The following is a 27,184-nucleotide window of genomic DNA, read 5'->3' on the forward strand; positions in this document are numbered from 1 at the left end:
TCTAGATCCAGCACCTCAAACTCTATTGGAAACCAATTTTAAAAGTGATAGTGGCAAATATATAGGTACCATCCAAAAGAGGCTGTGCAGGAATAGGTACCACATTTGGAAATTTTTGTTTGAGAGCTTAGAATTTAACTTTACTCCACTATGGTCAAGTACAACTGCACAAATGAACACAACCCCACTCAATGTAGCACAGGTTTACTCCTGGTTTAAAGAGCATTCTGTACGTGATCAAGTTTGCAACGAAAGTTAATAAGGTTGTAAATCATGTTACAGCTTTAAAACTCACACAGGACCCTTTCCAGGAAGCAGAGAGCTATGATATTGTTTAATGACACGTTCTGAGGCAGGCCTGCAACAGGGCTGCATTCACTGGGCACAACATGCTTTCTGTGTCCCAAGGATTCTCTTGGGACATGCTGACCTAACTGGAGGAGGTAGACGAACTCACTGGAGGAGGCAGCCTACACTCCAGATGTGCCTTTGTCCTTAGCACGGTGGGAGAACGGAGAACCTGGGCCTGGCGCAGGGCCAGGGAGGCACTGACAGCAGACGAAGAAGGGGAACTTTGCAAATGAGCCACAGATCCTCAGGCTTTGCACGACTCAGTTGTTTCCTGACATTCTGGCAGAGGGAGACGTTTTTAATAAAGAACAATTTTTTTTTTCCATTTGGAGCTAGAAAGTTTTAAGTCCAAGATAAACATGCTTCGTGTCCCAAGAAAGCTCTGTTCCAGAGAACTCTGTATCCTTGGCTGACTTATGCCTCCCCAACCCCTTAGGATCTGATTTCTGATTCCCAAATCTGAGGTGATACTTCTGTCCTTTATTTTCTAGGTCCAGGGGGATCTGGACCCTCAGGAGGAACCAGCCTTCAAGGCAGAAATTCCATGGCTATGTCCCAAGAATTTGAGCTCCAGTTAGCAGGAAAAATGTGATAATTCTATGGCTTTCCCCTCCTCATTTTGCTACCTCTGGAAGTCCCCTAAATTTACTTAACAATATTTCCCTGAAGCTATAAAGTCAGGCTTTTTTTTTTTCTTAACTCAGGAATGTTTTAATTGTAAATTTGAATTCCACAGAGCTTTTGCTTAAGTACTACAGTTTAGGCTGTCAAATTAGTTTTGTAATTTCATTCAGTAAACTCTATTACTGATTTTTTTTCTATCACAAATAAATATGTAGGTCATCTCTTCAGATATGTATTTTTTGGATATTAGCAATCAGTTAATGTGATAAGACCATTAATTCACTTAAAAAAGTATTCTTATAAGATTAACCAAAGTTTATTTATTCTATTATTAAATCTTTGTGTATGTGTGTGTATGTATTATACATGTATCATAAACATTTTGTGAAACAAATACAGAATATGTTATAAAACACAACCATTGTCTTATTTGGAATAATTTTTTAAAATTAATCTTATTTTTTAAAAAGTTATATTTAGTATTCATGTGTTTACTTCTTATTTTATGACATGGAAAAATGACATCCACGGGGTGTTTTCTCCCCCAAACAATGTAAATATCCCGTGAAATATTATGATATTCATTATTATCATTTGAAGCTTCAGATTTGCCTTCTCTTCACTGGTTTATCCTTTCTTGTTATAAAGCAGCTAAATAAAAATATAAGTTTATGACAAATTCCCCTTAAAGATTGGATACAAAATTGTATGCTTTCTTTCATACAGTGATAATAATTAGAATCCCTGGTAAATGTATAAAAAAGGAAAATGTATCATTAAATTCTTATTAATTCACTACAGTGGTTGCTTAGTTTATCTCAAAACATGGTCTTCAGACTACCTGAGGATGCAGGTGGTGACATGCAGATTCAGGACCTAACCTCAGAAATTCTTATTCAGTAGGCTGGGAGTGGACCCAGGAATCTGGTGTTTTTTTGTTTTTGTTTTTGTTTTTTTGCTTCAATGTGGCAAGCAAGTAACACTCTTACAAACATCTTTTTCACATGTACGGGTTTTTTCAGCTTTACTGAGGTATAATTGACAAATAAAATTGTAATATATTTAAAGTATATAATGTGATTTGATATATGTGTACATTGTGAAAAGATTCCCACACTCGAGTTAATTAACACATCCATCACCTCACATATGTACCGTTTTTTTTTTTAAAGATGGAGTTTTTTTTTTCCTGGGAAAGATTTGCCCCAAGTAACATCTATTGCCAATCTTCCTCGCTATTTTTCTCCCCCTCCCCAAAGCCCCAGTACATAGTTGCATGTTCTAGTTGTAAGTCTTTCTAGTTCTTCTATGTGAGCCACTGCCACAGCATGGCTACTGATAGACAAATGGTGTGGTTCAGCACCCGGGAACCAAACTTGGGCCACCAAAGTGGAGCCCACCAAACATTTAACCACTAGGCCATCAGTGCTGGCTCTGTACCTCTTTTTTTGTGTGTGGTGAGAACAACAGTTCTACTCTCAGCAAATTTGAATATACAATATAGTGTGATCAACTATAGTCACCATGTTATACATTAGATCCTCAGACCTTATTCTTCTTATCACTGAAAGTTTGTACCCTTTTACCAACCTCTCCTCATTTCCCCCAACCCCGACCCGTGGCAACCACCATTCTACTCTCTGCTTCTATTTTTACTTTTTTTTTAGAATCTACATATAAGTGTTATCATGTAGTATTTGCTTTCTCTGGTTGGCTTATTTCACTTCCCATAATGCCCTCCAGGTTTACCCATGTTGTTGCAAATGGCAGGATTTCCTTTTTTCCAACACTGAATAATATTTTATTGTATATGTATACCACGTTTTCTTTATGTATCATCTGTTGATGGACACTTAGGTTGTTTCCATACCTTAGCTATTGTGAATAATGCTGCAATGAACATGGGAGTTCACATATATCTCTTTGAGATAATGATTTCATTTTCTTTGGATAAACACCAGAAGTGGGATTGCTGGATCATGGGGCAGTTGTACTTTTAATTTTTTTTTTTTTTTAGAGATTTTTTTTTAATTTTTTTCCCCAAAGCCCCCTGGTACACGGTTGTGTATTTCTAGTTGTGGGTCCTTCTAGTTGTGGCATCTGGGATGCTGCCTCAGCATGGCTTTATGAGTGGTGCCATGTCCGTGCCCAGGATCCAAACCAGTGAAACCCTGGGCCACCAAAGCAGAGCACGTGAACTTAACCACTCAGCCACGGGGCCGGCCCCTTTAATTTCTTGAGTAACCCATTCTGTTTTCCATAGTGGCTGTACCAATTTACATTCCACCAACAGCATATAAGGGTTCCCTTTCCTCCACATCTCACCAACATTTGCTGTCTCATCTTTTTGATAACAGATATCCTAACAGGTATGAGGTGGTATCTCATTGTGGTTTTGGTTTGCATTTCCCTGAAGATTAGTGATGTTGAGCACCTTTTCACGTATTTGTTGGCCATTTGTACATCTTCTTGGGAAAAATGTCTATTTGGGTCTTTTGCCCACTTTTTAATTGGGTTATTTGTTTTTTCCTATTGAGTTGAATTCCTCTTATATTTTGGATATTAACCCTGTATTGGACCAGGTGTTTTGCAAATACTTTCTCCCATTTCATAGGTTGCCTTTTCATTTTGTTGATGGTTTCTTTTGCTGTTCAAAAGCTTTTAGTTTAATGTAGTCTCACTTGTTTATTTTTGCTTTTGTCGCCTTTTCTTTTGGTGTCAAATTAAAAAAATCATTGCCAAGGGGCCGGCCCAGTGGCACAGCAGATGAGTTTGCACGTGCCACTTTGGCAGCCCAGGGTTCACCAGTTCAGATCCCAGGTGTGGACCTATGCACCATTTGTCAAGCCATGCTGTGGCAGGCATCCCACATATAGAGTAGATGAGGATGGGCATGGATGGTAGCTCAGGACCAGTCTTCCTCAGCAAAAAAAAAGAGGAGGATTGGCAGCAGATATTAGCTCAGGGCTAATCTTCCTCCAAAGAAATTTTTTAAAAAAATCATTACCAAGTCCAATGTCAAGGAGCTTTCCTCCTATGTTTTCGTCTAGGAGTTTTATAGTTTCAGGTCTCACATTCAGGTCTTTAGTCCATTTTGAGTTGGTTTTTGTGCATAGTATAAGATAGGGGTCCAATTCCATTCTTTTGCATGTGGCTGTCCAGTTTTCCCAGCACCATTTATTGAAGACACTATCCTTTCCCTATTGTATATTCTTGGTGCCTTTGTCAAAACTTAATTAACCATATAAGCATGGGTTTATTTCTGGGCTCTATTCTGTTCCATTGATCTAAGTATCTATTTCTATGCCAACATAATGCTGTTTTGATTACTATGACTTTGTAATATAGTTTGAAATCAGGAAGTGTGATGCCTCTAGCTTTGTTCTTCTTTCTCAAAATTGCTTTGGCTATTTGGGGTCCTTTGTGTTTCCATGCAAATTTTAGGATTGTTTTCTCTATTTCTGTGAAAATTGCCATTGGAATTTTGATAGGAATTTTGCATTGAATTTGTAGATTACTTTGGGTAGTATGGGCATTTTAACAATATTAATTCTTCCAATCCATGAGCATAGAATATCTTTCCATTTATTTGTGTTTTCTTCAATTTCTTTCATCAATGTCTTGTAGTTTTCAATGTATAGATCTTTCACTCCTTGGTTAAATTTACTCCTAAGTATATTATTCTTTTTGATGCTATTATAAATGAGATTGTTTTCTTAATTTCTCTTTCCAATAGTTCATTGTTAGTATATAAAAATGCAACTGATTTTTTTTTTTTTTTTGAGGAAGATTGGCCCTGAGCTAACATCTGTGTCCATTTTCCTTTATTTTATATATGGGACATCAACCACACCATGGCTTGATAAGCTGTGGGTAGGTCCCTGCCTGGGATCCAAACCAGCGAACCTTGGGTCACTGGACTGGAGCACGTGAACTTAACTGCTGCATCACTGGGCCAGCCTCAAAAATGCAACTAGTTTTTGTATATTGACTTTATATACTGCAACTTTACTGAATTCATTTATTAGTTCTAGCAGGGTTTTTGGTGGAATCTTCAGGGTTTTCTGTATATAATATCATGTCATCTGCAAACAGAGACCATTTTACTTCTTCCTTTCTGGTTTGGATGCCTTTTATTTCTTTTACTTACTTCATTGCTTTGGCTAGGACTTCCAGTATTATGTCGAATAGAAGTGTTAAGAGTGGGCATTCTTGTCTAGGAATCAATATTTTAATTAGATTACCATGTTATTTTTATGCCCAATGAAATTTAAGAAGCTTTTATTTAAAAGATACCTGTTGTGTTTCTATTTCCCACTTGAAACAGAGAATCAACTTCATACCTACTTTTGTCTTGATAATTTTGTATTCTTTTTTCTTTAAAAATGTTTCTAAAATTTTGTAAGTCTCAAGCCCCACAGAAACCTCAATCTACTCCTGCTGTAGGTAAATTTGTAATGCATATTTTTGTTTTTCTAAATGACACCCACAGATGATGTCATTCAAAGGAACATGATGGAAAGCATAGATTTCAAAAGGAGATGTGAAGAAACTATGTCCAAAACAAGACAGAATCTACGGGTTAAGATCATCACATTTCCAGAATTTGATACCTCTGTAGATGAGTCTGCAGCTGCCAATTCTTGAGCATGAGTGGATGAAGGCAAGAGGCAGCAAGTTACCTGGCCACGGGAGCAGTTGACCTTTTGGGGGATCACCCCTGGTACCAGTTACAGTATTTGGTCAGATAGTATTTTGCAACTAACCAGAAGTTTAACTCTCACACTATTCCAGAACTAACTCTGCTCAACCCAAATTTGGACTGGGTTAAAAATATAAAAAAAGATTATGTCTGTACTAGATATGTCAGTCATCTTCCCACTCATAATCCATTATAAGAGAATCTGCCTTCTACCCTTTGGTCATGCTTGTCTCAGGTGATTCCACTTTCCTGTCCACAGCTGACTGAACCAAGGCTGAGCCTGTTACATGTTTTCATTTCAGAAGTTGAACTAAAATACAGAGATCAAGGCTATTCATATTCTACAGAGGAGCTCTCAGCTATGGGAGCATTGGGGCAAACATGGCACCATGGCAAATCAAAGCCTCAGGTGAGAACTGTGGGAGAGAGAACCTCAAGCCTTGGAAAGACCAGAAATGGTTAGGATAGAGAAGAAGGAACAAATGGACATACTCAGAGAAACAGAGGTGAGAGATCATCTGATCTCAGAAAGAATAGCTGTCAAATGACTTTATACTTTTTGTGAAATAGGACTGTATGTTCTGAATTTAGATTCCTTGCTATCGCCTGAATCCCTTCCCACCTACACGCATAGAGCTGTGTTGAGGGGTTTTGGTTCCCATCAGCAAATATCCCTAATCAAGACAATGGTGAGCTTATCAGCCACAGTTTTGAGAGTAGTTAAGGAAGGAAGCACACATCCTGTGGAATGTGCTAAAACTGCAGGGCTTCCTGTGGGATGCAATAGAGTGTTGAAGCTCAGCCTGGTCAGTATCAAAGCAGCAGGAGGTTGAGGGTCATCAGGGCATGAAGCTAAGGGGATGAGAACCCCAAACAGGCAGACTCCCTACCTACAAAGAGTAAAGCGAAGGGCATTCAAAAGTATTGAGATTTTAGCTACATAGGAAAGGGGTACATTCAGCTTCATAGTTTTACTTGTATTAGTTATATCTTTAATATGTAATAGCGTTAATGTACATTCAAGTTATGGTGATCAGAGAGTCACAACCTGGCTCTTTGCGACACTCAGAGCAGAGGTTACACTTTTTGCAGTAACAGTCAGCAGAGGTATATCATTGCACGGTGGGCTAAGATAGATCAAAAAAGTTTTTTTAAAAAAATCTTTTCTTACTACCTCCACCTCTTTGTTCCAAATACTAGTAAGAATCTCAAGGGACCTAGGATGAAATTGATACACCAGCCAAAGCACAACTGCTACTAGTTGCTTTTTAAAAACAATTTTTTAAGAGATCTGGATCACATTAGTATGTGGATGAATTTGCTAATTGGCCTCTCAATATCCTTTATCTCCCATACTAATCATAGTTTAATCTGGATCTGACCGTAGCCAAAGATGGCATAGTAAATGGAATGTGAGCAGAAGTGATGCATGCAACTTCTGGGGCAGGTGCTTCCTTCACTCTTTTCCCTTCAAGTGGACTGGAATCAGGATGTGGCGGTGAGCCATTTTCAGGCACAAAAAGGAAGCCAACTCCCTAATGATGGGAGTGCAACAAAAGGGACATAGCTGGATTCTCCATAGTATAGAGCCACCACTTTGGTATCTCTGTTTTTTTGAGTTTGTTGTTTCAGACACCTAGCCAGTATCCTAAATAAGGCCATCATTACGCAGACCTTTCAGATGATTCTCTCCCCATATTTGTAACCTGACATAAATCTAGGAGAAGAGCACAGAATATGTTTAGAGAGATCATAGATATACCACTGCACAGTGAAGCTACATCAGGGGCAATAAACAGAGGACTAAGATCTTAATAGGACCTTAGAATAAAGAAGAGTGTTTAAGAATACTTAGGAAAGTGGGAACTCTAAGTATTTCCTAGGAATACTTAGGAGAGTGTGAGGAGAGGTACAATTGTAAGTTCAATGTAAGGGGAAATAAGGAGAACAAAACACAAAATAGGGGCCGGCCCCATGGCTGAGTGATTAAGTTCTGCTCTCTGCTTTGGCGGCCCAGGGTTTCGCCAGTTCGGATCCCGGGCACAGACATGGTATCACTCATCAGGCCACACTGAGGCAGCGTCCCACATAGCACAACCAGAGGCGTTCACAACTAGAATATACAAATACATACTGGGGCGCTTTGAGGAGAAGAAGGAAAACAAAATAAGAAGATTGGCAACAGTTGTTAGCTCAGGTGCCAATCTTAAAAAAAAAATAGTTGACAAGAGATAGTTTCTTGATGAAGATGGTGTTTTGATTTTTCCCTTGGAGAAGAAATAATTTGGAGGTCTCCAAAAATGCAGAACCTTTTAAAACCTAAAGGCCAAGATCCTAGCTGTTAGAAAAGGAGTAGGAAGCATTTGCTCTATTTATGTCAGAAAAATTTTGTACCAGACCACTGGAAAATGGTATGAGTTTTGGGGCATTTGCTTCCTTTCCATCTGGTCTAGTCCAGTCCCATAGAATATTAAGCACAAGCCCAATCCTACAGTGGAATAGATCAAAAATGTCCTCTGAATTAAGAGCTCTATGACTTCTTGGGTAATTTCATTCCAGATATATACAGAAATTTCTAATTTTGTTACACAAAATATTTGCATAGTTGTTCCCAACTTTCTCTTAAAGTTATGACCACTGCATATTTCCCAATAGGCAGACTTGTGTTTGTAACATTATATCCTGGTTTTGTGGTCAGCTTAGTATTTTAATTCAGCCAAGGCCTTGGGCTCAACTAGCGGATGCTCAATAAGTATGTGGGTATTTGTTTATTGGGTCAGATAGAGTCTCACATAATCCAGTTTTTACTGGTAAATGTGGCTTGCAAACCCCAACTGTTATTAACATCAGTCTATACCACACAACGTACCATGTTGTGTTTAAATGTGCCTTCAAGAATTTATTGCACCCTGACTCTTAAAGAATTTGAAAGGTACTTAAAATTCACTTTTTAAACTGCCCACTCTTGGAAGAAGAAGAAACGAGAGATCTACCAAAAGGGCATCATTTCCTTGACTTACTGGCAAATAGAACATGGAAGGATGTTGCTCCAGCCAAGACACTTCATCCCAGGAAGTAATCCTTCCTAGCAGCTTCTCTGAGGGTCCTACTCAGAAAAGAGGCTTGAGGAATAAAGCTACTGAATGATAGTGAATAACGTTTATAAAACCCAGTTAACTCTGAAGAACTGAGTTGGTCAATCTAACTAAATACAAAAACGTTTCTGATAAGAAAAATAAAACTTAGAAAACTGAATAATAAAGACTGATTTCAAACATAATCTTTGGGTACAATGCTTTTTCCTTATCTCTTTCTTAACTAACCATAATCTTAAATGAACAGTCGTATTATTGTTTATATTAATAATTCTATTAATGAATAATTATAGGTCTATTATAGAGTTTTATGTTTCTACTTGTTTTTTTAAACAAAGAGGCTTTGTTTGTCTGTTTTGCTTGTGTCTCTTTGTTTCACTCATATCCTTTTTTTTCTTTTAAAGGTATGCTTTTTCTTTTTGGTGAGGAAGATTGGCTCTGAGCTAACATCTGTTGCCAATCTTCCTCTTTTTTTTTCTCCCCAAAGTCCCAGTACATAGTTGTATATTCTAGTCGTAAGTCATTCTAGTTCTTCTGTGTGGGATGCCACCAAAGCACAGCCTGATGAGTGGTGTGTAGGTCCACGCCCAGGATCCAAACCTTCGGACCCTGGGCCTCTGAAGCAGAGCGTGTGAACTTAACCACTCCACCATGGGGCCGGCCCCCTATGCTTCTACTTCTTTGTTGACAGAAAGTGAATTTCTCTCTGAAAAAGTAAAAGTTACATTTAACATGAGGACTTTCTTTACTAACATACTTCATAAAGTAGGGCCGCCAGAGGCTCTAATGGGCCTTCAGAGAGAGAGAGAAAAGAATATTTTGGAACTCACAGTAGTCTCCATAGGAAGGGAGCAGGGTAGGGACAGAGGCTGCCCCCTAGTTTCTTTGAGGTGACCTAAAGCGGGCAGAGAACTCACTCTGAATAGTTATGAGTTAAAGTGTCCAGACACTTCAGGGGTTGATAAAGCAGTGTCACATTAAATGTTACCTGACCTAGTACCAAAGGAGCTGACGAGAGTGTAAGAGCTAAGAACCATAAGGTAATGTGTCAACGTAAAATTTGACACTGTGAGCTCTATAAAAAGAGAATGCAGGACCACCTTGTTTAGAAATTCATTGAAAAGATTGTAACACCAGCAGGGAGAGGGTTCCCCACTTCTCTCCACCCCTCCTTTACCTAGAATAACATAGATGTTGACCACAAGGGACCTAATCCAACATCAGCAATGGGTACAGTGATGATTGGTAAGTACGAACTGTGAGACAGTGACCCCCAAGTGTCATGCCAAGGTCAGTACACATCTGAAGAGTGCCAGCGGGACAGCTGTGCCAAAGGAACCAGGCAGAGAACAAGAGATGGAATTCTTTTACTGGCTGGCAAAAGTTAACTCTTTGAGGACCTGCCAAGAGAAAGGAGGAACTGTGAGTGCTGGGAGAATCGGGGTGCTAGCATCACAAAGGGGGCTCAGCGCCAGAAATTCTTGTTGTCATAACGCTTCCCTTGGGTTAGACCCCCTCAAGCAGTTGAGGAAGATGAGGGATGTATTGATTGCAGCCAACTTTACGGAATTTTTAAATGTAAAATGGTTAACTCTTAATACAAAAAAAGGCTCTCTACTAAAAAAAAAAATCTTTTGGAAAAAGGATCCTGGCTTTGTTAGCATGGGAAATTACATTTTGTCTTGGTCCCTTTGTTTAATGTGTATCAAACTTATAAAAGTCAACATATACTATTTGATAGTATTTTTACGAATTTAGTGACTAATGAGAACTTAATGAATAACGACTTGGCTTTTGAAGAGTTTTAGAAACTAAAGTAGTAATATATTTTAAAGGCAAAGGCAAATAGCAAGATACTCTGTACGTATCAATATAAAAGCAATACTATTAGTAACCTAGATGACCTTCTTTTTTCATGTGGACAAGATCCAGTTTCTATGACCTGAACTGTAACTGTCTACAGTCAGGAACATGGTGCATATGTTATAATGTATGTGTGAGTAGCTGTCAAAGGAAGTCTATTCTATTCAACAATTCTCTGGGTGAAAAAAACTGACTTGGCATTGAAATCACTCTTTTAATATTCATTACCTATTTATATGTATATTATAAATTCCTATTAGTGGTCAGGAGGCCAAGTTTCAAAGGACCTATAAAAATTGATCAGTGGCCCTCTTGGAGAGGCAAGATGGAGAATATCTGATATTGTGGGAGGAAGGCAAGGTCCCTTAGAATACTGCAGTTTCTTTAGCATAAAGGCTGATTCCTCTCACTATATTTCTCCAGCATTATTTTTCCTCCTTACCCAACCATATCCTCAAGCATTAAGAAGACACTTCAGATTCAGGAACAGAAATTATCTTACATTTTAGGGTGGTGAATTTCAGGTACGTATTTTTTTGTTTTAAAATGCAAGCGGCTATAGGTATAAATAAGATTTAAGTCAAAGTTAGCTGATTATTTTCTACATAGGTTGATCCAAAGAGTATTTGGTATGGTTAGATCTTTGGGTCCTAGTTTCTGCTATCACATAGTTCAAATGAGTAACATATTAAGAATAGCTTCCTGTAACATGCAAAGGAACACAATTAAAAGGAGGAGATTATTCCTTTGAAATGGATTACTTAGAGAATTTACAGAATATCTCCACTGGCAATCTTGGAAGGTAAAATAGGAAAACTGGTTTTCCAAGATGATTTAGGTTTAATTTTATTGAAGACAGAAAGATAAATTGTCAAAATCTCCTCTACACCATTAACACAGTATTTGTGTTGATATGTTAGAAAATAAAAGAAACTGATTTTGGCAAAATCTTTATTTGTTCTTTCATGCTATTAATGAAGCCCTCTTCCTATCATACAAAAGATGGAAATCACACTTGGTTGAGCTTGTAGGATGATCAGTATAGCAGTGGGGGATGGGGGAGAGAGAGAAAGGAACACAGAGCAGCACTGATGCGGTAAATGTCTCTTTTTTAGGAAACTGGCAGCTCCTTTGAATGGTGTTGATGTCTTCTTCACTCACCCACAAAATCTGCACATCTAATAGAACTCACCAAATCACCAAGTAGTGTTATCCATCCCATGGGTGCTTTGAAACTCACAAATTACGTCACTCTGTTCTTTAGAGAGGAAGCTGAAAATGCACTATATCCATAGAGATAGCTCCCAAACTCTCTTACCTTGTTTTATGCTTTATCACCATGTCTCAGCATTTTTCTGCAGATCCAGTTCTGTTTTCCTTTCCAGCTTGTTGCACCTTTTGCTCTACTGGTTTTCTAGATTTTCCTTCCTGCTCTCTCTTGGTAGGATGTATCCATAGACTTAAAATACAGATCATTTTCAGGTGGCCTCACAACAATCTCCAGCCCACCCCTTATCTGTGCCTTGTCCTTAGTGGGACCCAGACTGGAGTGGGCCAAAAGAATAGACTGGGACCACTGCCGCTTTAAATTCTGAGGCTCCAAGAAAAAGTGCTAAGTGTTTCCTGTTCTATTTTAGCTACAAAGAGAAATATCTCCAGCAACAAGGTTGAAACAGCTTTTCTTTTATGCAACTTCTGCAAAGAAATGGTGCTTGAACAATATTTATAGCTTTGGAATCGCCAAGTCCAGCTGGTCTACAAACTGGTTTCTTTGGTTCCCACCTACATTTTTGTCTTCCTTCCTAACTTCGCATTTCACTCTGGTAGGAGGCATGGGTAAAAGGAAGCCTTGAAATAAAGCATCAAAGTGAAAGAAAAAGTTAAGAAAAAAGGTCCAAATAGAAGAGAATAAATAACAGAGAAAAGTGTTTTTGAAATCAAAGTCATCATTTTGAAATATGTGAAAGGCTAATTACTGAAAATATGTGGACTGAAGAGGAAAATATTGAAAGGAAAAAATCCAATGTTAATAAAAACCATATTTGTCATTTGTCAAAACAGGATGGACGATCAAGCATGATACACAAATATTCCAAGATACATTTCCTAAAGGAACTACAATATTCTATGGAAACACCTCCACCAATATCAGATGTTCACGGTCATGGGTCTGAGAGAGAGCCACTAGTAAACTTTCATAAGTTCAACAAACCACTTAGTATGGCATTTAGGGCCCTTTGCAATCTGAACCTCAAAATGTCACTCTTGTATAGGGTAGTACGATGGTTAATTTAGTGTGTCATCTTGGCTGGGCCATGGTGCCCAGATATTTGGTTAACAATTATTTTGGATGTTTCTGTGATGGTGTTTTTTTGGATGAGATTTAACATTTAAATTGGTAGACTTTGGTCAAGCAGATTATCCTCCACAATGTGGGTGGGCCTCATTCAATCAATTGAAGGCCTTAATAGGACAAAGACTGACCTCCCCTGAGCAAGAAGGAATCCTGCCAGCAGACTGCCTTTGGACTCTAACTGCAATTGGGTCTCCAGTCTGCCAGTCTACTCTACAGATGTTGGGTTTACCAAGCTTCCACAATCAGGTTAGCCAACTCCTTAATATAGACACACATCCTGGTGGTTCTGTTTCTCTGGAGAACCCTGCCTGGTCAGAGTTCTCTACAACACTACCTGGTATTACAGGTAGTAATAAGATCATGGATTCTACCTGACTCTGCCATTGACTAACTGTATAATATATGTTGGGAAAGTTGCTTTACATCTCTAAGTCTCAGTTTCCTCACCTAAAAATGGGAATAACAATAACTCCCTCAGTTCTCTAGCCATGCTAGATTACATGCCATGTAATACAAATATCTTTATTCCCTTGTTTCTGCTACTCCCCTGACTGTCATAACTGTGTTCCTGTCTGCTTAGCTAAACCTTACGTTTCCTTCCATCCTGTAGTGGTTTTAAAAATATGTTCACAACTTCTTTGATACTCTTCCCTTCAAGTTGAATCCCCTGCCCCTTCAGCGTAGGCTGAACTTAGTGAGTCGCTTCTAATGAACAGAATATGGCAGATGTGACAGTACATCACTTCCCAGATTAGGTTACACAATGACTACAGCTTCCATCTTAGTGTTTCTCTCTCTCTCTCATCACTTGTTACGGGGGAGCCAGCTGCCTGGTCATGAGAACCCCCTTGAAGAGGCCCAGCGGCCAGCAACTGAAGCCTCCCGCCTATAGACACATGACTGAACTTACAAGCCAACTCCCCAGTCCCTTCACGCCTTCCGCTCCAGCCAACAACTTCACTGCAACCACATGAGCAATCCTCAACCAGAACCACCCAGCTAAGGTACTCTCGGTTCCTGAGCCTCAGAAACTGGGTGAGATTGTAAATACTTGCTGTTTTACACAGCTAAATTTTGAGGCAATTTGTTACACAGCAAATAATTAATGCCACATTCAATTCAAGTCTATAAAAGCTTTCCCTGATCAACACGCAGAATTTCTTCTTTCTCTGTTTCCCCATAGCATTCTGCATATAACTCTTATAAAACTTTTAATGTTACATTAACAGTGTTTGTTTATGTGTTTGTCCCCCTTGCAAGGCTGGGAGCTGCTGGAGGGTGGGCCATCTTTAACTGTATTAAGTGAAAAAAGAATCAAACTCAAGCCTGGCACATAATGGACTCTGACAATAGTTAAGTTAACAATTAATGTTTCCTATGTGTCATACATTGTTTTAAGCCTTTTGCAAATATTATCCCATTTAATCCTCACAAACACCTAGGAGATATAGTATTATTACCCCTATTTTACAAATGATGAAACTGAGGTCAAGTTATAGAGAAGCTGATTAACTTGCTCACAGTCACACAGTTAGTAAATGTTGCTGAATCAAAGAATGAATGAATGAAAGAATGTTTCTTACAAACAGGACCATATACGACTCACATAAGAGTCTCTTACAATGCCTGGCCCAGTATGCAACTGGGACTCAAATATTTACTAAATCACCATCTGGTAATAAAATCAGCTTAGTTATGTGAGAAAAAAGTCTTGGAAACTCTGATTGTGGATAATTTAAATTGATTCCCCAAACATAATTCCTTTCCTTTACTGAGAAGAAATAAGGGTTACAGTAAACATATGTTGTGATGAGACTAAAAATACACTTTAGAAGATGTTTGCCTTTCTCTCCACACCCCTCTTATAAATGCTTGACAAGAAATAAAGTGTGTTGGTAGTTTGATTACATAAAATATATAAAAAGAGGTTTTTTTTCTGAATTTACTAAATTTGTGGTTCAGGAGTCAAAATAGTTAGTGAAAGAGTAAAATGGTGTTATTTAATGGTGTGTTTTCCTCCCAACAACAAAAGAATAAAATGTTTCCACTGAAGCCTTTTTGATTTACAAATTAAAAATAGGTGGCTGCTATTTGACTTCTGGGGCTCCTCCTAGTAAAGCATGTAACTCATGATCCCTCCCGGTGAGGTCTTTCTAAATAAGCACCTAAATATGAGAGACCTAAAGCCAGTTTACGTTTGGCATTGGTCAAAGTCCGGAAGGCAGCTTGCAGCTTCCTATTTTAGAATTTTTGACTTGTTTTGTCTGAGCACTTTCTCCCCACTTAACAGTAAGTAGGAGGTCTTTAGTCATTTGGTGAATGGGGACTCCTTTTCTCGTGATGTCTATTTTGGAAGTTTACTCCTCTTACATTCTGTCTCTGTAAAGATTAATGAAAACAAATATTTTGGAAGCTGTAAAAAGTTTCCTTTACTGTAGGCAGATGGTAAAGATAACTGATTATAACGTCAATAAATCTCTTCCTCTGTTCCTGTTGGCCTTAACATTTCTCCTACAAGATAGTACCTTCATAAATTGTCTGCCAGAAACATTACCCTAAAAATTTCTTTTAAGACAAAGGAAACTAGAAATTTCTGTCATTAAAGATGAAATAGCCTTGTCTTCTATACTCATAAAAATGTAAGCAGTGCATTTCCAATGATTTTTCTCGAAAGATTAAAGATGGCAAACCACTTTGTGCTCATCAACTTGATTCCCTTCATTTGTCCCAAACTTCTGACGGGGTCTCCGTTTACACGGCCTTGCACTCTGTCAGAACAGCCTTTATTATGACAGCACACGTGTCTCAGGCGTTCCCTTACCCACCACTGCATTTGCAGCGAGGGTTGTTTGTATTTCAAGGTTTAACAGTCCAGCCATGAAGCAAAACCAGCTTAAGAAAATTTTAATAACTCCTTTTCAAGCAAAAGTCAACTCTCTAGAAACAAAAATATAAACCGCTCACCAAAAACTTTTTTAAAAAATATTTGTTCTAAGATTAAAAGCAAGCCAAAAATAACCATAGGGTGAGTATTTCTGTTGGAAGTCTTAATGCAAGCCAGAAATACCCACTGGGTGAGGCAGGAAAGGGCAGTGACTGAGAGCACACCAGGCTCTGGAGTCAGACGAGCTGGGTCTGAACCCCAGCTGTTTCTCTCCAAGCTGGGCGTCCGATCTTGCCGATTTCCTTTACCTCTTTATCTTCTGTAAAATGGGGACAACAGAAATACTGAGTGTAGAGGAAAACAAGAGAATGCAATCAATCGCCTAGTGCAATGGCTGGTACACTGTGAGTCGTCAATATATTTTAGTTACTATCATTCTCAAATGCCATGTAGAAAAGTAGTTTATTTTTACTATTTCGGACAAAAGGGAAATATTCCTAAAAAATATTTTAAAAATGAGAAATATGAATTCCTTGCCAATACATTGATATTAATGTTTTCTTTATATTCCTTATTTACTGTCTCAAAGCCTTTTCATTTTTCACAAGTCATTGTAATACAAACAATATTACAGTTATTAAGAAAAAGAGATGTTGATTAAAAGTAAGATCTTATGAGTGAATTGTGAAGAAAGAGTGTACATATATTTTGTTGGAACTAGAATTAGTTCCTTGCCCATCTATTAATTACTTATAATTATATTTATGGTATTGTAGATTAAGTTGTCACTGGCAATCTCACAGATAGTAAGATAGCTTTAACAAACCTAAGCTTCAAAAAGGATAGTATATAATTAAGTGAGAGCTCTTAAATACTCCTGGTTACATTTTAATCGGTTCTGCCAAGCAACTTGGCAAATTGGTAACCAGCAAAAGCCATAACAAAGTAAATACTGTTGGATCCCGGAATAACCTAGAAAAGGTTATACATGAAGGTGTTTTTCATTTTTTGGTAACAGCTTTATTGATACATAATTCACATCTGAGACAATTCACCCATTTAAAGTGTACAATTTAATATTTTAGTATATTCAGAGTTGTGTAACCATCACCACAATCAATTTTAAAACATTTTCATCAAAAAGAAACCCAACAACACTTAGCTATCATCCCCAATCCCATCTCCACCCCCAGTCCTAAGCAACCACTAATCTACTTTCTGTCTAGAGACTTGCCTATTCTGGACATTTTATATAAGTGGAATCATTATGCTAAGGGAAAGAAGCTAGCCACAAAAGACTGCATATTATGTTTTCAAGGGTCATCCATGTTACATCATATGTCAGTACCTCCTTTTTAAAAAAACTTTTTAAGATTTTTATTTTTTATTTTTCCTTCTTCTCCCCAAAGCCGCCCAGTACACAGTTGTATATTTTAGTTGTGGGTCCTTCTAGTTGTGGCATGTGGGACGCCACCTCAGCGTGGCCTGATGAGCAGTGCTAGGTCCACACCCAGGATATGAACTGGGGAAACTCTGGGCCACCGAAGCAGGGTGCACCAACTTAACCAGTCACCCATGGGGTCAGCTCCAGTACCTCCTTTTTATGGCCAAATAATATTCCATTGTATAGACATACCACATTTGATTTATGCATTCATCAGTTGTTTCACCTTTTTGGCTATTATAAATAATGCTGTTATGGGGCCAGCTCTGTGGCCGAGTGGTTAAGTTCACGCGCTCTGCTGTGGCGGCCCAGGGTTCGGATCCTGGGCGTGGACATGGCACCGCTCGTCAGGTCACGTTGAGGCGGCGTCCCACATCCCACAACTAGAAGGACCTGCAACTAAGATATACAACTGTGTACAGGGGGGGTTTGGGGAGATAAAGCAGAAAAAACAACAAAAAAAGGAAGATTGGCAACAGTTGTTAGCCCAGGTGCCAATCTTTAAAAAAAAAAAAATAATGCTGTTATGAACATTCATGTAGAAGTTTTTGTGTGGATGTGTTTTCATTTCTTTTGACTACATAGTAGGAGTGGAATTTGTATTATTCTTATAGTAGTACAAATCAGAAACAATTTCATGGTCCAACAATGGAATTATGCTATACTCTCAACAGCATCATAGCAGAAAAATATTAGCTATGTAGAAGGAAAACCATGTAATATGGAAAAAGGGTACATGAAGCAAAAAGAGCAGCATACAACCCACTTAAAATGCCTGGGCTTTTCACTCCCTGCTTTGAGGTAGGACTCACCCCCTGCCCCTGGCCTGAGCTCTTTCCCCTTAATTCTTGGAGGGCCAGCCACACTACCTTTCAGAGAGTTTTAGAATGTCTCAGCTCGAGCCTTTGCACACGTTGTTTCCTTTCCCTTCATCACTCTCTCCCCACTTCTTTGCCCACTGGTTTCAAGTCTCCTCTTAAATGTCACTTCCTCAGAGAAACCTTCTCTGATATCCCTAACTAGGCTAGGGTTAAGTGTTTCCACAGCAGCCTGCAATTTTCCATCTTAATACTTTTGATACTGGTAATTGCTTATTCAGTCAGTAATAAAATATTGAGACGATTTTACAACACATGCAGGGATACAGGGTGAAACAAAACATGCAAGAACCCTGCCATCCTAGATCTTATATTGTAGGGAGGGAATGCAATGTACAAGTAAACAAATCAATGCACTGGGTGATTTTAGATAGTGATTATCAGCTCAACGGTTAAACTCCCTGAAGGGAGAAGCTATTTTTGTCTTGGTTACTTCCAGTTTTCTGGGCTTAGCACCAAGTCTGCCCCATTCAATAAGCTCAATACAAATTTTTTAAATGACTGTTAAAATAGGCATATCAAAGACAGAAATGGAAAACACAAATGTGACTAGTTTTGTAAATGGTTGAGTTTGAGGCTTTTCCCCTTTTCTCTTTCAAAACTTTCTGTAATTCTACATATTATTTTTATAAATAAAACAATTAAGATTAGCAAAAAATTACCAGAGGTGAGAAAAAGAACTCCAAATAAAATACATTTATATGTCACCACACACTCGTTAAAGACCTAGTAATAAAACCTACTCTGAAATACTCAGATGTGTTGGTTAAGCGGCTGGAATTCTCTTGGCGCATCACCAAGCAGGTTCCCGGCCGTCAGCAGTGTAATTTACTGTTGTAAAAGAGAAGGTGCTTACGGATATGCTCCCCCAAATTTCTCGATTTCTAAAGCGCTTTTGACTCTCCCTCCACCCACGACGTGGCAACGAAAAAAACCGCAAATTCTATTTACACGTCAACGGTAAGACGAGAACACAATTTTTTGCGAGGCTAATAAAGAATGCAAGATCTTTACAGAACATATCACTAACCCCTTTCCAATAAAGCCTTTCACAAGGGCCAGAGACAAATTAGGTTGGATAAAACCAGGCAGCTCCACGTTCAGCCACAAGAGCACCCCAACAAAACCCACCCCCGGCAGAGCTGAAAGCCGCTTCTTTCTTCTCCGCGGCGCATGCGCAGCGCACTCGCCGGAGACCACACGCCTCTTCCAGCGAGCCGAGCAGGCGCTTACGTCACCGTGCGGTCGATGAGGAACCCTTCCGCTCCTCCAAGGAAAAACGAGTCCACGCACCTTTAGCTTTTCTTATGCATAAAAATGGCTTTCGTCATTCCACACCACTCCCTACGACTGCCCCAGCCCATTTCCAACAGCACAGCTTTTTGCCGGACTGATCTGCGTGTTCATAAGAGGAAGGCGGCGGAGAGAAACAAGGGGGAGGGTGAGAAACCGCTTCACTGTTGTTTACAAGGAGTGAGAGAGTCTGGGAATCGGTCCGCGAGGGCGGAGCCAAGGAAGCCGGCACTTCTTCCTCCCCCTCCCTCCCCAGCTTTCCCAGCGAGCGGACGCGGCAGCGCCTCTGTCTCGCTTTTTCTTATTTTCCCCCCCCTTTCCCCTTCCTTTTTTTTTTCCTTTTTCCCCCTCCCCCCTCATTTCACCATTTCCCCTCGGAGGCGCTTCCCCCGGGCAGGGGCAGAGCCGGTCTCCCCCGCGCCTCTCCCCGTCCCCCGCCGCCTTATGGCGAGAGGGAACCCCCTCCCCACCCGGGCACGAGCGGCGGCGGTTGGAGGAGCGGGACCGGCGGTGGCGGCGGCGGCCTGAGGTCCGGAGGCGTCATGGAACTAATTCGCTGACCGACCGACCGGCCGCAGCCGTGCGCCCCGCTCGAGCGCCCGCGCCCCCCAGCCCGGTTCCCCCTCTTCTCCCTCCTCAGTCGGCCCGGTCCTCGTCCCGCGCGCCCCGTCGCCGCGCGCTGAGGAAGATGAGGTGGTAACGAGCCCCCGGATGACCCCGCGTCACCACTGTGAGGCCTACAGCTCTGCCGGGGGGGAGGAGGAGGAGGAGGAGGAAGAGGAGGAGGAGAAGGAGAAGGTGAGGGGGCGGGGGGCCCGAGGCGTCTCCGCGACCCGCGCGCCGCCCCTCCGCCCCTCCTCCCCTCCGCCCGGCGCCGTTCGGGTGGGAGCGCCAGAACCGCGCGCCCCTTGCGGAGGCCCGCCCCTGGCCCCCGCTCCCTGCACGCGGGGACAGCTCGGCCCCTGCCCAGTTTGCAAACGGCTCTGCTATGTTCCCTTTTGGGCCAGTTTTTGTGTCAGCGAGTAACTTTTTGTAGCCCCAGCGATATGCCGCCTCTGTAGAGCGAGCCTGTGCAATGCACAAAGACGGGGACACGCCCCCACCCGTAGACTTCCGCGTGCCTGCAGGGGCCACGGGGAGATGGTTTACGGTGCAAAGCGGAGAATGCCAGTGAACGGGGAGAACCGCCGCGGCTGCGGGAGCTCGGGGGCGGCTGCGCGCCCCGGGGTTTGGGTGGGTGCGGGAGATGGGTGAGGCGGTGAGATTTGAGTTGCACCTTGAAGGACCGATAAAAACACTGGAATTCTGTAGAGGCAGGAGGTCCTCTGCTGAGCTAGGGGTTCCCTCGCAGATCATTTTGGCAGGAGTTGTGAATTGGATAACAATAGTGGAAGGTCTTTCTCGGGAGGTGGGATGGAATCAGACTGAAGATCTTTGAACGTCAAGCTCAAGTATTTAGCTTTTATTCTGTCTGTGGGGAGCCGCTCGACTTTTGAGTAGCAGCAGTGTGACTTTAGGATGCTAATAACACCACTTGTTGAGGCTTTTTATCTGACAGGCGTTGTTCTAAGCCGTTTGCAATTCTGAACCCTCACAAGGACTCGTTGAGGCAGGTAGTTCAGGAGTCTCCTTTTACCGATGAGGAAAACTGAGGCTCTGTAAAATTAAGTAATTTTCCTCTTAGATGACACAGCTAGAACCCGCTGGCCAGATTTAAACCTGAGCAGTCTGACTATGCCATATAGTCTCCGTCCCGAAAAAGAATTTGTTGAAAAGCTTAACAGAAGTGTTATCTGCTTCTGGCTTTTCCAGGTGATTTGTGGCAGATGAAGTAGAAGGGAGTGGGTAAACAGGTTAAGAAAGAATGGACAGGATTTAGATTCGCTAATCTGGGACCAGACTGATGAGATTCTGAGCTTGGACTAGGAGAAGTTTCTTAATACTGATGACGAGCAGGCTGGTAGAGAGAATCAGCGTGCATTAGGAAGGGGCAATCGATGATGATTTACAGTTAGAGATTTGAATTTTTGTGGCAGTGTGACATCGTAGCAGGTTAGAGTGGAACTCGAATGTTCCTTGGTCAAGATTGGAAGCAGAGTGTGTGTGTACATGTTTTATACTGATTGTGTAATACTTTAAAAATGAAAAGTGCTCACTTTTCTGTGTGTGTTTCTTCATCTTTAAAATGGGCTTAAGAATAATACCAACTTCCTAAGGTGGTGTGAAGCTTAAATGAGTTAATATGGCATGGTGCTTTGAACAATACCTGGCCAAGTATTAAGCTTGCAACTAAGAATCATTTTGCTTTTAGTTGTTAAGCACTGAGCAAGTTTAAGTTATTGTTTATTAGGCATAGTGCTAAACTCTGGAGAGTGTTCACCATCAAGAAACTCATGGTTAGTAGAGACAAATCTACAAATAATCACTTCTTATGGAGCAATTAAATGAAAAGGTAGAATTGTGTCCAAGTACAGATGTTGAAAGGCAGGGTACTATTCACAGACTGATGCAAATGACAGCTCTGTTAGGACAGGGAATGCAAGCTAGAGAAGGACATTTCAAGTTGACAGAATAGTGTGTGGAAAGGCATGGTGATTGGGAAAGAGCTGTTTTGGAATTAGAAGTACCTGTAATTTATTAGGTTGGGGCATGAAGTCAAGGAGGTCATACTAGAACATGAGGTTCTTGATTAAGGATTAAGGATTAAGAAATTCTCTTTTTGGAAGAGAAACTAAGATCTAGAGGGCAGCACCAGTACAGAATTATTAATTGAGTTGGTGTTATGATCATAATAAATGTAATAATTCCATATCTCATGAAATTCTTTCTGTTGTGTACTCAGCACTGTGTAGTACTTTTCCTCAGAAGAGCAAGTCTGTGTGTGTAGATTTGTGATACAGTTTATGCTGTACAATAAGCATTTTGTAAACTATTCACTCAAACATTAAGCTATTTGATAACATGAGAAAAGAAACAAGTAGCAGTTGAAATCATGGAAGGAAAAATGTGAAACTATCATACAGTTAGAAGTGTGTGGACTATGCCAACCAAAATACGGTCTTTTTGTTTTTTAGTTCCTAGGGACTTTTCTATCTAAGCGTTCAGAATTCTGGATGTAACCAACAATTGGCATAAAATAAGATACGACTATAAAGTTCTGTTATTTAAAACAGTAAAATTGTATTTTAAGTGTTCATATTTTATTCCTTAGCAGGATTCATTACTCATCTAACTCAGTCTGTTTTACACATTAGAAAACAGGCTTGTGCACTATCGGTAAAAGAGGTAAAACTCAAGCCAGTGCTTTCTCCACTGTATTATATTATCTGTCTTAAAAAAGGAATGTAAAAAGTACCCTGGTAATATAAGCACTTCCATGAATTTTCTTTTTTGCTTTTTCTACATTCTTAACTTTACTTGTAAATAATTTCAAAAGGAAACCCTTTACCTAGATTCAACTGTTGTTAACATTTTACCCCATTTGTTTTATCATTTGTCTTCCCTCCTTTTCTCTCTATGTATAAATTGCATACATTATGGCCCTTTACTCCTAAATTTTTAGTGTATTCCCTAAGAATAGGGATATTCTCTTAGAGAATCACAATAAAGCTATCAATATTAGTAAATTTAATGCTGATACATTTACTTTACTGTCCATGTTTCCATTATGAAAATTGACTCAGTAATGATCTTAATAGTATTTATCTCTGTCCAATATAGGATCCAGTCTAGGGTCAGGTACGGCACTTTGGTTTTGCTGTAGCCTCACTTAATCTGGAACATCCCCACAGGTGTCCTCCATCCTTTTTGTGTTTCGCTTGCATTATTTATATCCCATTTTTAAAAGTTTAAGGAAATTTTAACCATCTTTCCTTTTTCTTTGTTACATTTCCCTAGTGTGAGCAAAGAATGATTCCTTTATCTTCTTCTTTGATAAGGTATGTTACATTAATTGATGTCTGAATATTACACCAACTTTGTATTCCTTGGCTACATTCCACTTGGATATGGTGTATGATCCTTTTTTTATGTTGCCAGATTGTTAGTTAGTATTTTGTTGAGGAATTCTGCATCTATATTTAGAATAGATATTGGTCTAGTTTTCTAGTGCCGTTGTCTTTGTTTGGTTTTGGTAGCAGGGTAATAACTGGCCTCATAAAATGAGTTGAAAAGTGCTCCTCCTTTTTAGTTTTTGACAGTTTGTGCAGAATTTGTATTAATTTTTCTGTCAATGTTTGGTAGAATTCACCAGTGAAGCCATTTGGGCATGGGCTTTTCTTTGACAGTAGTTTGTTTTCTGTTCAATCTCTTTACTTGTTATATGGCTTTTCAGCTTTTCTATTTTTTCTTAAGTCAGTTTTGGTAGTTTGTGTTTCTAGGTATTTGTCTATTTTGTCTAAAATGTACAATATATTTAAATACAGTTGTTCATAAAATTCTTTTATATTCCTTTTTATTTCTGTAATGCAGGTAGTAATGGCCCCTCTTTATCCCTGATTTTAGTACTTTATCCTCTCTTTTTTTCTTGGTCACTATAGCTAAAGGTTTGCAAATTTTGTTGATCTTTTCAGGGAACCAACTTTTGCTTTCATTGATTTCTCTATTTTTCTGTTCTCTACTTCGTTACTTTCCACTCCAGTATTTATTATTTTCTTCCTTCTGGCTTGCTTTAGGTATAGTTGGCTCTGCGTTTTCCAGTGTGTTAAGATGAAAGGTTAGGGTATTGATTTTTGAGATCTTTTTTAATATAGGCATTTACTGGTATTAATTTGCCTCTAAGCACTACTTTCATTGCATCCCATATGTTTTGGTATGCTGGATCTTCTTCATTCATCTCAAAGTATTTTCTAATTTCCCTTATGATTTCTTCTTTGACTCAGATTCCTTCGTTTTAAAAATGTTGTTACAGCATCTTAATATTTGAAAGTCTCACTAAGGGCCTTAATTGTAGGAGGTTGGAGAACAGGAATCCCTTAAACCCTCTGTACATGATTCTATCCTATATGTCCCTCTCTGTTCCCCATCCCTCCTCCCCTGAAAATAATCTTCAAAGGAAGCGTTGTAAGAGAAGAGTAATCACTAGGGGCAGCCAGCCATTTGGGTATATTGACAAGACTGGTGGATCCTTGTGAGCCACCCTGTTGGGTGTAGCTAATGGAATAATCAGTTAAGTAAGTTTGCAGTTTTGACAAGAGTTAATAGATTACGGACTAAAATTAGGTTTAGAAGAAAGCTTAGAACCTATTAAGTTCAGTCTCCATCCAATATAGGTGTTTCTTCTAAATATCTCTTGATAGATGGTCATCTAGTCTACATTCCACTTCTGAGGTTAATATTTATATCTGCTTTAGATGAAATTATAGTGAGTCTGTTCATGAAATTGTGGAGAATCTGAGAAAAGTACCAAGGCAGCAAAACTGGAATCTGAGAACATCTCAGGAGAATATAACAGTGGATGGATTTAACAAGATGACTTTTTTTTTAAAAGAAAGAATCCATTTAACGTCTTGAACAGCAACAAAAGAAGACACCAAAAAACCCACACAATGGAGTGGGGCAGGTGGAGGGGGAGTTTGCTTAAGAGTAGAACTTAGAAAGTCTTAAATAGTTTTAGTTGGCCATAATTCTATCTGAATTGGTAATGTGGCCTCCAAAAAAATAGCTGATGATTTTAGACTGTGTTAATAGTTAAGCTAGTGCTGATTTAGGAGAGCAAAAATCATGTTATGTTAGGAACCCTTGAACAGTTTTTCAGCTATGAAAAAGATGAATTGGTGAGCACGATAGCACCTTCAAACATTTGGAAGACTGAGATTAGACTTGGTTTGGTTTGTTTTTGGTTGGTTGTTTTTGGCTCCAAAGGTTGGTATGAACCTTTGGTTGAGTCCCTGTTTGATCAGGATACTGTGCTGGGGTCACAGTGAATGATAAAAAGATGATTTTGGTAGATGTGACTGCAAAGGAATTTATTATTTAGTAGGGACCCCGATAGTGGGAAGCTGCTTTTAGAAAGGAGAGAAGTCACACCAGATTAGAGAATTAAAATTCTTGAAAGAAGTTACCTTTGAAATGGACCTTTCAGGATAGGTATAATTTCTTTTCCCCAAGTTATTTACTTTTTTTCTCCTTAGTACGAAAATATTTCATGCTTGTTATAGAAAATTTGCAATAACTCAAAGGTTTAAAGAAGCAAAAAGACTCGTGCACTCCAGTTTGGTGGCGTGGAGTTCACAGGTTTGGATCCCAGGTGCACACCTACACTCTGCTCATCAAGTCATCCTATGGCTGTGTCCCAGATACAAAATAGAGGAAGATTGGCACAGATGTTAGCTCAGCGACAATCTTCCTCACCAAAAGAAAGAAAGAAAGAAGGAGAAAAGCCCCACACTCCAGTTAACCAGAGATGGTCTGCAGTAGGTTGAGTAGCAAGTAGGTGAAGTATGTGCAGTGATTGATAAGAAAGAGGATAGTAGCTGGAATTGGGGAGGAATTGAAGAAGAGGTTTGTTTTTCTTTGTTTTTTCAAATTTTACATTTTTATCAAAAATCTGGAACTTTTCATATGTTAATTCTAGACATTAAAAATTTTCTTGTTCTTATGAGGAGGATTTGCGCTGAACTAACGTCCATGCCAGTCTTCCTCTGTTTTTCAGTATGTGGGCTGCCAGCACAGCATGGCTACTAACAGAGCTGTGTAGGTCTGCACTGGGGAACCAAACCTGGCCCACTGAAGCAGGGCACACTGAAGTTAACCACTAGGCCACTGGGGCTGGTCCTAGAATTTTCTTTTTTAAATCCCATGACTCTGAAGCACATACATAGTATAGGTACATTGTTGGAAAAGTGAAATAATTATAGGATTTATAATGAAAAACAGCATTCCCCTACTGCAGGGCTTCCTCACCATTTTCTCACCATCCAGAGGTTTGCCACTCTCAGCTCTTAGCTCTTTCTTGTTATTTAAGATCATATTTTCAAATAATTTGCCCTACTGCTGCTTTTTGATGTTTGTTTTAGATATTTTTTATGGTTTTCCTACTATGACGTGTGAAGATATGACTGTCCTTCTACCTTCTCCCGACACCCCTCATCCTCCCAGTGTAGTTTTATCACAGTATTTGTTGAAATCTCTATTCAGTATTTTCGTCATTATTGCTATGTAAATATTGTGGTGTATTAATTATTACGTTTACCTTCTTACATAATCTTTTTTTCTGAAGTTAATTACCTTTTCAGTTGCTTTTAGCTTTCATCAAACTACTTCAGTCTTTTCACATTCGTCAGCAGCTTCTCAGTCCAGTTTTCTACACATAGTTAAACGTCTCCAATCTATGGTTTCCTTTTTATTTTTTAAACCTAGGGACATCTCTCTTGGACTCTCAGTTGTCCTGCACTGGTCTAGACTATTGCTCTTTAGATTTGCTGCTCATTTTAGAGTGCCAGTCACCTTACCTTTTAGCTTTCTAGATCAACATTGTCCAAAAGAACTTCCTATATTGATAGAAATGTTCCTTTTCCAGGGTGTCCAGTGCAGTATCCACTAGCCACATGTGGCTGTTGAGCACTTGAAACGGGGCTAGTGTGGTTGAGGACTAGCTAGTGAACACTGTATTGGAAGTGCAATTCAAAATGATTTCATAATTAAGGGGCTGATTTCATACTAATTAAGTGGGTGGGATTTAATATAATGATACA

At 39.6% G+C, this 27,184-nt stretch overlaps 1 protein-coding gene across 5 annotated transcripts in view; it reads left to right on the forward strand.

Moving 5' to 3' along the window:
- The first annotated feature begins 19,612 nt into the window (after window positions 1-19,612).
- Window positions 19,613-27,184, forward strand: part of CCNI (cyclin I) — a 32,344-nt gene continuing 24,772 nt past the window's right edge. The window contains exons 1-2 of one of the 5 annotated variants that reach the window (XM_023637908.2): window positions 20,190-20,288; window positions 23,388-23,428. The gene's annotated coding sequence lies outside the window, so the exon portion shown is untranslated. Of the gene's footprint in view, window positions 20,289-23,387; window positions 23,429-27,184 lie in introns of all 5 variants that reach the window. The other 4 variants (XM_023637910.2, XM_023637911.2, XM_023637909.2 and 1 more) reach the window with 4 other exon arrangements.

This window comes from Equus caballus, chromosome 3, assembly GCF_041296265.1.
Source record: "Equus caballus isolate H_3958 breed thoroughbred chromosome 3, TB-T2T, whole genome shotgun sequence".
NCBI classification, from domain to species: Eukaryota; Metazoa; Chordata; class Mammalia; order Perissodactyla; family Equidae; genus Equus; species Equus caballus.